The following is a 14,335-nucleotide window of genomic DNA, read 5'->3' as shown; positions in this document are numbered from 1 at the left end:
ATGAAATATTTGAAATATTTTCTATAAAATAGTACCCAAGGAAGCCTAAAATATTTAACTATGAAGTCCTTTTTAAAAAATTATTTTTTTTAGAATTTGGTGCTTTAATGCTCCTTTGTATCATTTGTAATTTGTTATACTTCATAGTTCATGTTGTCATAACATGAACCTAGAATTTACTGACTTCAGTAATGTCCAAATATTGTGGTCATCTCTTGAAGAAAATTATGGTGGGGAGTAGGTGCATTTTGTTTTACAGTTGCTCTGTGACAGCTGTTACTGAATTGATACCAGTGAATTTCAGCCAAAATTGTACACTTAGGTTCATCTTGATTTTTTCTTTTTTTAATATGGCAAACAGGTGAATTTAGAAAATATAGACAGCACTGAAGCACAGCCAAAATTTCTACAATATGTCCAATACTAGACCAAAGTACTCCATTATTCCAAAATTTTAAGCTGCTCTCCTTGAAAACAAGTTTGAATCCATCTTCACATGACATCAACTCCATCAGCTCTCTCCCTCTGCTTTTTGCCAAGGAAATGTCTGGCAAAGTGTCATCTTTTAGCCAAGCTGGGCCCCTGGTGTAGCACTCATTTGTTAGGCTGCTGGGAAGTTTCCAGTAACACTTCTGTCAAGTGCCAGTTAATGATCGTGTCCCCTTTCATTGCCTGGCACTGAAAATGAGTTTAAGCCCCTCTATTGTGCTTTTAAAGACTGATCAACTTTAAAGCAGTTACCAAAAACAACTCTCAGAATGAGAGCTAAATGTTTTTCAGAAAGTGCCATGTGCCAAGTGCTGCAGTGAGAAAACTTGACCGGTTTTGCCGTAATGTGTCCAGACTCCACAGTTGCTGTTTGCAAGGCATGGAAGCAGTGCCCTATGCTGTGTTTCCAGCAGTGCACCCTTAAGCTGGCCAGGATCCATGCTGTTCTCCTGAGCCAGCAGCCTTGCACCAGAAAGGAGTGTGGTTGCATGAGAAGTGATGAAAGCATACATGCACTAGAAGCTGAGCAATGTGAAATGTGAGATACTCCTTCCACATAAACCTTACACCTAAATCTAGAGGTGTTTTTTCTTTTTTCAAACTTTCATCTAGGAACCATTAATCAGTTTTCTTTCTTATCTTTTTATTAGAGAAATACAGCATTAAGCCAATTCCTCTGTTTCTTTTCCAGACATGGGAATTAATGCTTTTTGCCAGCGAGAACATGCATCTTGCCACTTGATGCTGAGAATATTTGTGCTCGTACAGTTTTTTCTGCCAGAATTTCTTTTGAAATGGATGGATTGTGTCTGAGGCTATCAGAGTAGCAAGAATATTTTCACACTACTTTTCCTGAGCGAGCTGAATTCAGTGCACTATGGAAGGGACTTGCAGAAAAAAAAAAAAGGGAGTGGAACATTTGAATCACCCACCATCAAAGAGTATGTTTAAAAACAGTTCTAAAGCAAAAAAACCACAAAATATTCTGAGGTTTTTAGTGAACTTTCAAAGAGCTGAAGATTTATGTAGAAATTGATAAATTAAATAAGGGGGAACAACTTCTCAGTGTTACACAAAGGTAAAGACAAAGTATCTTATGGGTAAAAGAGCTACAGAAATGATGTAGCAAAGACCTTAGATCACCTATGGTAATTTTTTACTGGAAATAATAAAAAATACTTCTGATAAAGGTATCTGTCAGTGATGGGGATTTTAATCAGATTTTACAGAAAAGGTGGAACAAGCAGTCACAAAGGGTTAGATAGTACAGTAGAAGTAGTTACAAAATAGAGGGGAAAATTTTTAGTGTTGTACAGGGGGATTTTAACACCTGTACAGGGGGGTTTTTACTTTGTACATGGGGGTCAGAGGTTCTAAGATGGAGGAAAGTGGGCCGATCCTGTTCTTCCTCCTTCTTCTTCCTTACCTCCATGTTCTTGGTGATGCTGGCACTTATGGATTGGTTTAGAGTAGAAAAGCACATTGTAACATAGGTAGTAGGTATTGGGGGAAAACTGTAAACATATAACACGTAATGTATCATATAAAAGATAGCAGCAGCCCTGGGCAGGGAGAGAGAAGAAAACACCGGACAGTGAGGGTGTCAGGAGTGTGTGTGTCTCTGCCTGGGCCGCTGACCAAACAGCCGCAGCCAGAGAAGACAATCTTTGAGATAACGAGCAATAAACTGCCTTGAGACCGAACAACAAGAGGCTACGAAGCTTTTCTTTGGAAGCACGGATTGGAGGAGAGACTTTACCACCACACGAGACCCCTGAACCAGGCCAGGGGTTCTCACATTGTGGCACCCAAAACTGGATTAAAGAGTGGCATGAAGAATTTTCTGGAGAGAGAATCTGAACAGAACTGTGAATAATTTTATAAGTAGGACCCCCCAGTGTTTTCATTGAAACAAACTTGTTATCTTAGTTCATAAGTAAAGGAAGGTTTCGCATCCCACCATGAACCCTTACTGAATTACATCTTTGAATTTCTCACCAGAAAAAAAAGGTGACTACTTCAATAACTATTTTATAAAACGTAATTGCTCTCCTTATTATATTTATAAGCTTTAAGATCTAGTCTTGTAGTTGACATTAAGTCTTCTGGAATAAGTCCTTTGCTTGTTTGAGCAATATGTGTGATGCTGAAGAATAGTGATGCATGGCATGATGCTGTATGTATGCAAAAATAGCCTGATGTGTTTACTTAAGGAAATGAAAGAACATAGATAAAGTATCATGAAAGGGATCTCCCAAGAGAACTATATCTACTAATATGTTTAACATAGGTAGAAGCGGGACAATAATTTGTGCCACAGTTCAGAGAATCACTGATGGATGGGTGAGAGATGGTATAGACAAGTATATGTATTGGACAGGAATTCTGTTTAAAAAATGCATTAACTCTCACACTTTTCCTAGAAAAGCAGATGGCTGTGTAACATATTTGAGTTTCAAAGCAAACTCATAGTGCCACAGGAGGGTGTTCCCTTGAGTAATTAAGCTGGTTATATTAAAAAAAATAAAAGGGTAGCTTACCAGTTGCTTGAAATAAAGATGAAGGAGAGAGCAATAGGCCTTATTAAAGAGACTGACCAACCTCATCTATTTGATAATGTCCTAATAAATGCCATTAAAGATAGTAGTGGATTGCAAACTTGCAAATGTTGTAATTTTATCTGTAATTTAACCTTGCCATATCTCATGCCGGATGGAAGCTGCATCTTCCCTGAAATGCACTTTCAACTTACATGCAATTCCTTATTGAATAGATAAATAGAAAATAACAAATTTTTTTTAAGACAAAAAATATATTCATAAAAATTCCATTATATTGAATTTAAAAGAGCAGATGAAATGATGTGAAGCTGAGTTAGTAACTGAATATGCAAAAGCAAGATTGATAAAATTTAGATTGACAGCCTTGACAAAAACAGAACTGCCTCTTCACAATGTAAAGGGTCACCGGCTGTATTTATTGCAAACATAATTGTTTTGTTCTATGAAGCAAAGAAATAGCTTTGTTTATGAGTGTGTCTGCATATTTGGCAGCATTGCCTATGAGCATGCCAATAAAGAGCATATGCCACATGAATTCCTTTCATATGTAAAAACTTTTTTCAAAAGTTTTATTATCTATAGGATAATAAAAATAATACAAATAACTGAAGATAAAATTTGCCAGACAATGTAAAATAATTTTTCAGTTTCAAATTCCATGAGCATCTTTTGAATATATGTGTTTGCAAAACTCCAGGATGCATAAAAGCATGCTGAATGTCTTTTAAAAAGTCATGGCAGTCAGGTGGTATCCTCAATGACTGAAGAAAATTGAATACTGCACACATTTTCAAAAAGGATGATAAGAAGAACCCTGGGAAATCTTTGGACCCATGAAACAGGTCATCCTGGAAGACATGCTGAAGCATATGGAACACAGGGAGGTGATTAGAGAGGGCCAAGATGGTTTCAAGGGCAGATTATGCCTCAGTAATCATGGTCTTCAGCAATGGAGTGACTGTATCCAGGAAGAGCATTTACTGGGACTTCTGTAAGGCCACTCATACAGTCCCACAAAAAAAATCTTGCCTCTAAACTGGCTCTGAAGAACTATTAGATAAGAAATTGGCTGGATGGTCCTCTTCAAAGTGTTACAGTCAATGTCTCAGTGTCCAACTGCAAAGTAGTGAATGGTGCTCCTCAGGGGTGTATACTGGGACCAACACTATTAAATATTTTCATCAGTGACATGGATAGTGAAATGGAGTGCACCCTCTGCAAGTCTGCAGGTTACACAAGTTGAATTGCACAATTGATTCACTTGAGTGAAAGGATGATGTCCAGAAGAATCTTGACCAGTTTGAGGAGTGGGCTGATGTAAACCTTATGAAATTCAGCAAGGCAAATTTCTGGGTCCTGAACCTGGGTCAGGCAATCCCAAATATTTATACACACTGGGTGAATAACTGATTGAGAGTAGCCCTACAGGGAAGGACTTAAAGATATTGAGAGATGAAAAATTATGTATGAATTGTCAAAGTGCCCTTGAAGCTCAGAAAGCTGTCATATCCTGGGCTGCATAAAAGAAATGTAGCCAGCAAGTCATGGAGCACAATTCTCCCTCTTTTCTACACCTTATGAAATGTCACCTGGAGTAATAAGTCCAGCTCTGGGATCCTCAATACACGACAGACATAGACCTGCTGAAGTAGTTCCAAAGGATGAATACAAAAATTATGAGAGGGCTGGAGAAACTCTCCTATGAAGAGAGGCTGAGAGAACTAGGGTTGTTCAGCCTGAGTTGTTCAGAGAAAACTCCAGGAAGACTGTATTGTGGTCTTTGAATACTTACAAGGGGATTAAAAGAAATACAGATAAAGGCTTTTTGCTAGGACATCTAATGACAAGACAGGGGACAGTGTTTTTAAATAGAAAGAGAGTAGATTTATATTAAATATAAGTAAGAAATTTTTTCTCATGAGAATGGTCAGCCACTGGACAGATTGTCCAGAGAAGAAATTAAAAAGTTATTTGGGAAAAAAAATATAGAATTGTTTTTTCCTCTAACAGAATAGAAAGGGAATTTCTTTTACCTTTGATAGACTCTAGACAGCTCTTTTCACAAAAGGTGATGGTTCACTAAGTGTTTAGTCCACTTTATGACTGTTTATTAAGTAATTACACAGATGTTTTATTCCTTAGCCATTTCTTTACTGTTAATTTAATGCAAATTGCTCCCATAATGTGTTACTGTTTCCCATAGGTAAAGCTGAGCATGTGATAAAGTGGCCATAATTCTTTATAAAGTGGTTAAAAGTTGTGTTCTATTTCTCTGGGGTTTAATTGTGTGTGGGTTTTTTAACTTCATTAACAAATTAGTTTTTCACAGAATCTGTGGTTACTATTGGTTCATGTTTGTTCCTATTCATCATAATTGATACTCAATAGAATATGCTTTCCTATCTCACTAGGTATTTGCTTTGTCAGTGTGTATGTGGATGAAAAACACTTCAGTATCATCTCTATGACTTTTACATGAATAGCTGAGTTAACAACCAGTAGCACATTCAGCAGGGAATGCCATTTGTTGTTTAAAAGACAATGTTATACCAAGTCAGAGGTATGACAGAAATTCACTAACATAATACAAAAGTCATTAACTCAGACTGAGACCTGGCTTATTTCCAGGCGTTTTAGTGGAATTTAGCCAATGTTAAATTTGGCCCGTTAACTTCTGTATGGTTTCTACTACACATAAGTTTGTTCGTTCTGTATTCAAACATTTTGTTACCAAGATTAATAGCCTCATTCATATTGCATTAATAATCCAATAGCATGACAAGGCTAGCACAATGTAAAATGCATAAACTCATTAAAAAGAATGACTTCCACACAGTGTGTTGTGCTACTCGGGGATTGATTTCAAATCCTGGCTGAAGTATATTGCCGTACTGGCAAAATGTCATAGATTTGTGGGATCTACAACAGACCCTGTAAACCATCTGAATGTCATCATACATCGTATCTGTAAAGATTATCTACAAAGTATCTTTCTAATTCTAAGAAACTACAACTTTTATTTATATTATAAAAATTAACATATGGATATGACCGGATGGCTCCAAAATTCTTTGTTAGGTTATGAAATACTTAGCTCTTGATGCTATTTGGCCCAAAAGCCAAGAAGACTTTAATCTTCACTAGATTAGATGAAGAATCACTTGCATTAAATGTAGGCTTTCCTTTCTTCATCATATAATGTTTCTATTAATACTTTTTCACAAAAAGGTGTGGTCCATCTTGAGATAAGGTAGTTGTTTAAACAGACTTTCAGGAACACATGGAGTATTTTGCCCGTGTTGATGTTGGTTTTCAGTACTATTAAGTTTGCATTTTATTTTCAAAAAATGAGTTATCTTCATTTAGTTTTGAAAATGGCTTATCTGCACTTATGCAAATCTTGTATTTCTGAGCCGAACAATGTGCAGATGTAGTGATTATCAGGGAAAGAAAACAACCTCACAGGGTTCTGCATAAGGTATATTACTGAGATAAAGCATAGGGTGAAAACTTGTGCAACCAAAGCTCGGTTGGATATGAAGCTGGCCAGAAATGCGGGGTCAATGAAAAGGGTTTTTTTCAAATACACTAACTGCAAAAGGCAGTGTAGATATAACATCTGCCCATTACAGGAAGACTATTGTACCTCACAAATAGGGACCGAGGCAAGGCAGAGCTGTGTAATGCTTTCTTTGCCTCTATCTTCAACACAGATGACAGACCAAGGATGTCTCAGTGCCCATAGCGGGAGAACCCATGACTACGAGAATGATGAATTCTCAGTTGATCCGGAACTTGATCCTGGATCTGCTGCGCCAGCTGAATCTCTACAAATCTATGGGCCCGGATAGGATTCATCCAAGAATTCTCAAAGACCTAGCTGATGCCATTGCAAAGCCTCTCTCAAGTGATGATTCAGACTGACCCCTTCTGACTCAGCATATTTTATGATCACTGTTCCTGTTTTATATTAATTGTGCTTATCTGTATAGAGGGCCCAGAACAAGGGCAAATCAAGTCTGATTAATAATTCCTGATTACGCTCTTATGCCACTGTCATGTTTTTAAGCACACATTTTCTTATAACTCATTATTTGGTGATTATTTGTGATATTGTAACAAAAGAAGAAATGTATTAAATGTATTGATTTATTTACCTGTTCACTATAGCATAATTTGTGAATGTGTCTTCAATTGCAATAATGTAATGGATGTGACAATGCAGTTTATCACTGAGTTCTACAAGTGTTATTTTCTCATCACTTGAATGGAAGTAGAAATATTAAGACCTCAGCTGAACAAAAAGACTGGTGTAGATTGTGCAAAGCAATTGACTTCCATAAGCTTGCAGAGTAATTCATCAAAACCTCTAAAAAGAATGGAATCTCTTTTCCACTTCCCCACTTGTGTTGGAATAAAATGCTTCAAATAAGAAGCAAATTACATACTATAAATGCAGTTCTTTTGCGTGCAATCATCATTATGATTGCTTGACTAGAAAATCACAACACTGTATGGGTTTGTTTATAGAGGAAAGGGTTCAAGAAAGGAAAAAAACCTCAGCAGCCAGAGAAAACATGACATGACTGCATAATACCCATGCATGACAGTGCTTCACCACCACTTAATAAACTACAGAAACAGTCAAAGGGTCATTCATTTCTAAAAAAATCAAATACCTAGCAGAAAACCCCCTAGATAACCTGCCAGTCTTCATTTCCAAGTTCTTTACTGTCATTAAAAGAGCTGAATTCAGCATGATTAATTTAAAAAGCATTCTAGATCACTGTTAATTATTTCTAGTATGCCTTTTACTCATCTGTCAGTGTTTCCTTTCTTTTTGACTAATGCACTATGATGATAAATAGTATGTTTTACCCCATGTTTTGCCAACTATGCTTTTCCCAGTTTTAGTCATTTATTATTGTTTATATTTATATTCCAGAGACACGTGTCATCTTGACAACCATTTTTCAGGATATAGCTTAGCAGGTATATTGCTTAGCAGGTAGACTTTACATTTTCAAATGTTTGTCCTCTTAAATCCATTTTCCAAATAATATGAAAACTCGAATCTGAACTTTTCTGAAATTGATGGGTCTTCAATTGTGTCTAAAAAAGTATAATGTGGGGTTTGTTAAGAATATATTCTTAAGAAATATATTAATGTAATGTTTGTGTGGGAAGAATCCAAGTGTCATATTTAGATTTTTTGGCATGACTGAAAGCCCAATACATGAGTGAATAGACACAGTCCTGCAAAATAGATTCTGACCCAGCCATTGCTCTGTCTACTGTTGTTTGTGGGCACAAGCAGTTCGCATTAGAGGCAGCTGGCCACAAGTATGATGAAAATAAGCTAACTGGTTGCAAGAACAGGGAATGTTCTCCAAAGCAGATCAAAAATGTAGTACAGGCTAGCTAAAATTATGAGTAACAAGGCTGTTGAAATGCTCAGACATACTTCTGAACAATGATGAGACTTTGGGTTGAAAAAATAGAATGTAGATGATGGCTGGAAACAGTGAATATCTCAGTGTTTTGAGGTATAACTGACTGGCTTTGGTTAATATGAATTATTAACCAGTTACTTTATTTAAAGAGATTGTGTTAAAATGTTTGGATATCTGTCAATTTATTTGCTAAGATCAGCTTGCCCTTGATTTTGACTTCCATATATCATAGTATAAATATGGGCAGAGTGGAATGGTTTTTTTGTGTTTCACTGGATATGTTGCATTATGTTTTATGACAAGCATTTTCATTTAAAATATATTTAATCAAGTATGCTAGCTACTCTACATGTAAAGTTCAAGCAGAGTATGTCACCTGTGGTGCAAAAGCTATTCTGTTGATAGGATTTTTAACAGTAAGCAGCTCAACTGCATTTAGAAATATGATTGATATTTAAAGAAATCTCAGAGAGATAAAGAGCATATCTAATAATTTACATCTTTCTTACGTGACAGTGAAGAAGCATGCAAAGCATAACTGAGTTAAGTTGACATAACAAAGGCTTTGGTCATTGAAGGTTTTCTGTAGCCAGATGCTTAATTTGATTTATTTTGTTTTTGTTTTATAAATGTATTACCCTAATTAGACATCCAAAAATGCATTTTGAAATTGAGTGCCAGAGAATAATTCAAGGTTGACGATGAGTGTATTATGAACAGCTAAACTTCTTTGTTCAGACATTTTGAAAATATGTATCATTACACCTGATTTAGAAGTGTAAAAAAAGGAGGAGGACTCCGGGAAGTATTGACCAATCATTCTCACCTCCATGCCCAATAACATAATGGAACATATTTTTCTGGAAGATATATTGAAATCTATGAAAGATAGAGAGATGATTAGAGACAGGCTTTATACTAAGAGTAGGTTTAGCTTTCACATAAAGATGAAATTTTTTACAATACAGGTGGTGAGACAGTAAAGAAGCTGTGATTTCCAGATCTCCAAAAGAGTTCAAAGTCAGGCTGGACAGGGCTTTGAGCAACTTGATCTAGTGAGTGATGTTCCTGGCCATAGCAAATGGTTGAACTAGATGATCTTTAAAGGCTGTTTTCAACTCAAACCATTCTGTCATTTTATAGTATTCCTAAAAATTATATTTTTGGGTTGAAATAAGTTGGGGGAGTTAATGAATTGCCACCATTTTTACTATGATTCAATCTAACTGCTAAGCACTGTAAAACAGAGTCTTGCTATCACTGGGGGTAAAAGGAAATCAATATATTATCTTCTACAAGTAGAGAGTGGAATGAAGAATAATTGAAAGTTGTGAAAAATGAACTATTAGAGCTGGTCAAAATGAATAGTTTATAAAATCATCTTTCCTAATAATGACTGAAGAAGTTACTGAGCAGCAAATAAAATACAACCTCTGACTACAAGAGGCAGAAAAAGTAGAAGGATAATGGTTCCCTGATAATAATTTTGACATTGTTATTGTTGCAAATTAGGATTGAACTCTCTCTTCCTGACACACCATTGCAGCTGTGCTGTAAATCCTTACACTTCTTACAAAGACAATCAGTTTTTACAGTTTTAAAATTTTATTAAATGTTATGAGGGAATGCCTTGAAATTAATTCAATACTGTGGTTTCATAAAGATTAACAGTACATGTCCTTTTCGTGCTATGGCAAAAGAAGATAGACTCTGTCTCTGATTAAAACTATAAAAAGAACACATATATGTTTACAGATATAAAACAAAACTGGGCAGAATTTCCTAGTCTGATGTCATGGCTCAATATCATAGAACCATGGAATTAGAGAACGGTTTGTGTTGGAAGGGACCTTAAAGGCCATTTAGTTCCAACCCCACTGTTGTGGGCAGGGACACCTTCAACTACAACAGGTTGTTCAATGACCCATCCAAACTGACCCTAAACACTTGCAAGGATGGTACATGCACAGCTTCTCTAGGCAACCTACTCCAGTACTTCACCATTCTTACAGTAAAAATTTCTTCACTATATCTAATGTAAGCCTATTCTCTTTCAGTTTGAAGCCATTTTCCTTTGTTCTGTCACTACATGCCCTTGTCAATACTCTCCAACTTTCTTTTGGGCTGCTTTCAGGTACTGGAAAGCTGCTCTAAGGTCTTCCCAGAGCCTTGTCTTTTCCAAGCTGAACTTTCTCAACTTTCTCACTCTGTCTTCCTAGCTCTCTCTAGCTCTCTGGTCATCTTCATGGCCTTCCTCTGGACTCATTCCAAGGTATCCATGTCCCTCTTATGCTGGTAGTCCCGGAGCTGAACACAGTACTCCATATGGAGAGTAGAGAGGGAGAATCACCTCCCTTGACCTGTTAGTTAGGTTTCTTTTGATGCATCCCAAGATATGGTTGGATTTCTGGTCTGAAAACCTACATTACCTGGTCTGTTGAGTTTCTTTTCGAATCACACATCCAAGTCTTTCTCTGCAGAACTGCTCTCAATCAATTTTCTTCCCAGTCTGGGATTTGTGCTTGGGATTGCCCTGACCTACATGGAGGCTATTGCATTTGCCTTGTTGGACTTCATTAAGTTCATACAGGCTTGCCACTGAAGCTTGTCCAGGTCCCAATGGATGGCATCGCTTCCTTCCATGTTGGTGAACGGATTTTGGGACTGTCAATAAATCTGTTGAGAGTGCACTCAATTTCACTGTCCATGTCAACAACATGGATATTTAACAGCACTGGCCCCAGTATGGGTCTCTGAGGAACACCATTCATCACTACTCTCCGCTTGGACATTGAGATTTGACTGCAATTCTTTAAATGTGACCATACAGCCAATTCAAAATCCACCAAGCAGATATTCCATGTCTCTCCAGTTTACAGACAAGGATGTCATGCAGGACCGTGTCATATGCTATGCACTAGAGCAAGTAGATGGTATCAGTTTTCTTCCCTTAGCCACCAAAAACTTCACCCTCCTGTACAAGGCCACTAACAATTTCAGACACAATATTTGTTGCAGACCAGCTTCTGTCTTATATATAGGCCTTTAAATAACACATTTTCTATATGTGCAAAGTCCTTCTCTTGAAGGGAAAAAAAAACTTGTCAGATGCCTTTGAGTGACAGATTCCTTCCCTATACCAATATCATTCCTTAAGTACTAGAGACATTAGCTCTATATAAGATATTTTTACCAGTGTTTGCACTAAATATTGAAACTTAAGCAGTGTATCTATATGTTGGAAAATGTTTAAATAGGTGACTCCCCTATAGAAAAGCAATTTACCTAAACACATATGGTATTATTGTTTTGTTCTGGGGGAAAAATTAGTACAGTAATTTGGATTTTGCAATTGAAGTTAAAATACTGTAAAGAAATTGAATTTCTGTTATGAATTTGTCTACATGTGCTGCCTCACATCATGTAAGATGTGTGTCCTAAAAGTGCATCTCCTGAATCCCTAGCAAAAGCTGTTCTTAGCAGTATCTCCCTTAATACTTGCCTCAGAACTTATATTAAATATATTTTCTATATAGCTCTACATACTTGCCTATACTATATACTTGCCTAAGAACTATGTATTAAGTGAAGCTGAGGTACAAATTGGGAGATAGATTCTGCTTTCTGGTATACTTGATATGGTTTCATTATTACTATATGGGTCATCTACATGCCTCTGAGGAGATTTTACTCAATCAAGTAACTTCACACAATATTACAGGAAAAGAAAATTTCCAAAATTTCAGGTGCCAGAAATCTCTGATTAAACTCAGGAGAAAAGGACCGGAGGGAAAGAACAGAGAGGGAACATAAAACTGTGAAACTGAGCTAATATGGAAGTGAGAAGTAAATCTGATGACTAAGGGGATGCATTAACTGAAGTAAGAAAAGTTTCAAACCTGAAAAGTTTTGAATTGACAGTTTGGCAATGAAAAAGGAGGAGGAAAAAAAATCTTGACTGCCTGATGCATGTATGCTGGACCTTATACAATGAAAGTCATTAGAAGAAAGTTTGGAATAAAGAGAAATCAATTGCTTGTGATGAAAGCATAGCAGGAATAGTTTGTCTTGATTGAATGAGGTACCTTGAAAATATTTTTTTATTAGAATATGAGTGATGACAACACTATGTCAAACAGAAAAAAAGCTTCATTACTCCTGAGGAACTGAAAAATAATCTATTAAATCTATCATCCAAACAAAGAATGACTTTCTGATAGATTTCCCACAAGTATTTTCAAGAAGTCACATACAGATTTTTACCCAATAGACAGATTTTTCATGGATTTTGGGCAACTGTATAGCTATCTTTTAGCAATATAAATGTACTATAAAATGTAATATTGGAATCTGGAATTACTTTTCCTTGGTGAAGTATCACAAACTTGATCATATTTCTCCATGTAAAAATTTCAAGTTCTTGCTTTTTGATCAACAATTAAAAACTAACTTGCGTTAATATAGGTGGAAATTTGTAAAATTGTAGACAAACACATGCATGCATTCTATTCTTTTTTTATTGTCAGTAGCATCTTCTGGTTGTTTTTGCTTCTCTCTCTTTCAAAACAGAAGCAGTTTTCAGGCTGCTTTGTGCCTACATGCAGTCTTGGGCACTCCATTCAACAACACATGCTTGGGGTCTTGCTCAGTCCTCAGCGAGTTGACGCTCCTACTCCATTTGCCAAATACAGCATAATTCCCTAGAAGTAAAGTTATGAAGTGCATATTGCATACTGTTTTATATAAGAAAAAAATGTAGCAATATTTGTCTGTTTCAAAGTCCGTTTGATATTTTTCATTGTAAAATATAATTTTCAATTGCTTAGATAAATTAAGTATAAAGTGAGTGCATGGATAATCACATTTCTAAGAACTTGATAAATTAATTCACGAAAGCAATGCTCTGCCTAAGCAGGAGCTCCAGATTTACAGAGAAACAGAATACTTCAGGGATGCAAGAATTGAGCAAAATTTCTCCTCTATTGACATGGATGATTCCCTGCTGAACTCTGTATAAGTTTGGTCTAGTTTTTGATTGTATCAACAGAATGTGCTGGAGAAGCACCAAAAAATAAACTAATCTCAAATGTGGGGTGGGATGAGAATAAAATTGTTGGACAATTTTGTGACTCAGAGATGGGGCAACTGAGAGGCATTTTAAAAACTTTCATTCTATTTTCAGTCTCATGAGAAGGGTGAGACAATACAGATGTTTTAATTCATGCTATTACAATCAGAAACTATTTTTTAATTATAAAACACTATTAAGTGTTTCATAATGATGGGCAAATCTTTTTTCTCTACGTTTTCTTTTGATGGCTTTTTAAACTTTAGGTACTATTACAGTGAACTGTCAAATGGTACATGGGCCACCTTTAATTTGTGAGGGAATGCCTTGCTAGGCTCTATCTCCATAAATGAGCCGCTATCTTTCTGTCAGTTGCTGTGGGGACTCATCTAGGTCAGAAATTTTACCCTTAGGGAGCACTGGGGTAATACAATTGCACAAACTTGAGTTTCTGTATACAGGATGAAGGGGAGTAACATTTAATTGTGGATCTCCTGGGTACTGAAACTCAGCACAAAATTCTATTGCCAAAGAACTAAGAATTTCTAATTCTTGAGGTTCAGAAGGTGCTTTAAGAAGATCAGGGACTCAGTGATGCTAATTGGTTATGGGATTAGTCTTGTTGGTATCTTCATGCTAATATTTGTCACGATTGGGTATTGGCCATTCTTTGGCTGACACTGGCACACTGCGTTATTGGTTTGGGCTTGAATTGGTCAAACATATGGTGTCTGAGCCTGCTGACTTGGCTAAAGCACCCCAAA

This window comes from Taeniopygia guttata, chromosome 3 (genome assembly GCF_048771995.1).
Source record: "Taeniopygia guttata chromosome 3, bTaeGut7.mat, whole genome shotgun sequence".
In the NCBI taxonomy this organism is placed as follows: domain Eukaryota; kingdom Metazoa; phylum Chordata; class Aves; order Passeriformes; family Estrildidae; genus Taeniopygia; species Taeniopygia guttata.
This window is presented reverse-complemented; position numbering follows the sequence as displayed.